The sequence below is a fragment of the Cyprinodon variegatus genome, unplaced genomic scaffold (assembly GCF_000732505.1).
Source record: "Cyprinodon variegatus isolate N-32 unplaced genomic scaffold, C_variegatus-1.0 Scaffold328, whole genome shotgun sequence".
In the NCBI taxonomy this organism is placed as follows: Eukaryota; Metazoa; Chordata; class Actinopteri; order Cyprinodontiformes; family Cyprinodontidae; genus Cyprinodon; species Cyprinodon variegatus.
The window spans coordinates 542,316-544,958 of record NW_015150781.1 but is presented as its reverse complement, the minus strand read 5'-3'; the positions used below and the strand labels follow the sequence as shown (position 1 = coordinate 544,958).

General features: G+C 36.4%; 1 protein-coding gene across 1 annotated transcript in view; it reads left to right on the top strand.

Annotated features, from left to right (window-relative positions):
* The first annotated feature begins 85 nt into the window (after positions 1-85).
* LOC107091179 (protein sprouty homolog 3-like) overlaps positions 86-2,643 on the top strand; it is a 22,719-nt gene continuing 20,161 nt past the window's right edge. Inside the window, exon 1 of the mRNA XM_015384966.1 lies at positions 86-785. The gene's annotated coding sequence lies outside the window, so the exon portion shown is untranslated. The remainder of the gene's footprint in view (positions 786-2,643) is intronic.

The window sequence follows — 2,643 nt, the reverse complement described above, 5'->3', positions numbered from 1 at the left end:
AGGAGGAGGAGGAGGAGGAGGAGGAGGAGGGCTGACTGGAGGGAGTGTGTGTGAAAGAGAGACAGACTGCATGCAGCTCACCGTCATTCATCTCTTAGAAGGAAGAGAGGAAATCTGCAGAAAGGCAAGGAGAGTTTAATAAAAACTAAGGACGTTTTTTTAACCATCAATTCTAACCTGTGTCTCCTCCTGTTCAGACTTTAAAAGGTGCAATTTTCTTTGCAATCCATTTTTTATAGTGTGCTGTGTTACTGTGCTGCTGCAGGTTCAGCTACTGTGTGGAGATACTTCTGATTCTTTCCAAGAATTATTTTCCTACAAACTACAGACAAACTAAAGTAAAGCCATAGCTGTGCCTGCTGTTTTTTTTATTTCTTTTTTTGAACAAATTCCAGCATCAGGAGCTTCCATTCCAAAGTGAATCTCTGCCAAGCAGGGACAGAGTGAGGGCGTGCTCTCTTTTATGCGGTTTGCACAAAAGCTTGGCTTCTTTTCTGGAGGTGAAGAACGGGGTGACCTAAAGAGGAAGCACCAAGGATCAGAGTGCTCCAAGAAAAGCTCAGTCAAAGAGGGGGAGAAGGAGGAGGAGGAGGAGGGTGCTTCCAACTGGGGAAGAGCATCCTCTCAGCCAAGAATCACATACCAATAAGACTAAAACAACAGGTTTGTCTTTTATGAGAAAGCCCAGCTGCGACATTAAAACTCCCCCCAGTGTAGAGATCCTGCGAGCTCACATCCAGGAAGAACCAGCTCAGCCTGCAGAATGGATCTCCCTCCAGTCAGAGGTAAGCATCCATTCATCCTGTCTCATCATCATCTATCCATGATATGTCTGACCTTGGACGATAAAACTGTTTCAGCATTAAAAAAAAAAAGAAATTTAGAGTTATTCAAAGTTTTAATGTTGTAATCAGTTTGTTTCTGAAGACCTGCTTTTAATGTAAAGTTCTTTATATTCTAACATGTCATCCAGTTTTTAGTATTTAGTTATTTAACAGTATCTAAGGAATATGTGCTTTGATCTAAGATTCATTTGTTCACCAAAATGCATGAAACACATTAGAGTGCTGTTTGTTTAGTGATGAACAAGTAGCTGCATCTCTACTGTAAATTCTTAGCTTATCTGGGCCTAAATGAACCTTTTTGGATAAAAGCACATAATGTTTGTTTTACATGTTTCTCATAGCCTTCGTTTGACGTGCAAATGTTTTATGATTCATGAAAAAGAAAAGCAAATTGGAAAAATATGACAAGGTTAAACGAGCCTAACTAGAAGAATTTAAGACGTTTCAGCAATTAAGAAATTAAAAAATATTTGAACTACATTTTGAATATCTTATATGAATGAAAAAAAACATACAAATAGTGGAAATTATTTTTTAGATTTTTAGAAAAATCAAAAGCGGCACTTATTTTAAAAAAGAAATAACATAGACATGAAAATAAAAAATTATTGATTAAACATTTAGTGTAGAATAGCTTTCTGCATTTTATGCTGGAGAGAAAAATATTAAGACAAAATTAACATAAACAAAAAACGACACAATAACAATAAAACTAAAGCTCATTATTAAGTTTTTTTTTCTTACATATTTAGGAGGGTTTATGAGTCTAAATGTATGTAAAATGAAAAAGTAAAAGTGCAAAATAAGACTGTTTTACATGCAAGTCTGGCTGAACTGGTCTCTGCTTTAACGTTATTAACAGGGAAGCTTTATAATGAAGCATTTTCTTAGTTATTGTTTAAATATTTCATCTCATGTTCTTTTTATTGCATTTTTAAAAACCAAAAATAGAAATTTTTTTTCTTTGATCTAGTAATTATTTGCTACATCCTGCAGAATCAATGGCCTGGTGTATCTATTGTGTAACTTTCTGAGACCTCATAAAATGCGATGTTGTTAAAATGGTGTGTTTGAGCTGCAACTTTGCAAAGAAGTTCGAGTTACTTTATTCCAGCTTATCCGCCCCTAAAACCAATACTTAGCTTTAGAGCAGTTAACATGTAACTGCATTGGGGACATGCGAGGCCGGGATTGATTGTCCTCAAGGTCGGATGTGGAACGTCAATATCCATCTACACTGGGCTGGGCGTGGAGGGGCGGGTGGATGAGAGAATTATGGGATGGACTGATGCAAAGAAGGGCAAGAAAGATAATGAACCGGATGCAGGGAGGGAGAGGCGGTGGGCGTCGGGAAGAAGCATTAACTAACGCTGGACAAATGGATAGATGTTTGGAGGGGAAGCCGTCTGCAAAGAAAGGAGGATAAAAGAAAAGGAGGAAAATTTTATTCTGAAATAGGTAATTTGCTCAAGAGTTAAACAGAATGATGGCAAAACCTCATTTAGCAAATGAGTAACTTTTATGGGAGACGCTAATAAATCAAATAAAAAAAAAATTTAAACTCTCTTCTTGTTCAACAGAAAGCTAGTTGGAGGAAACAAACAGACAAAAAAAGCTATTTGACCTCTCATATGCAGAGAAAGCTCATTTTTAACTGATGATTCAGAAATAAAATCATAAAATCAGAAGTTAAAAGTTTGTTGGTTCGTCATAAAAAAGAGCATTGAAGCATGACTGGAGATTTAACCCTTTAAAGCCCGATCCAAGAATAAAACAAAACAGAAAATTACTTTTTTTT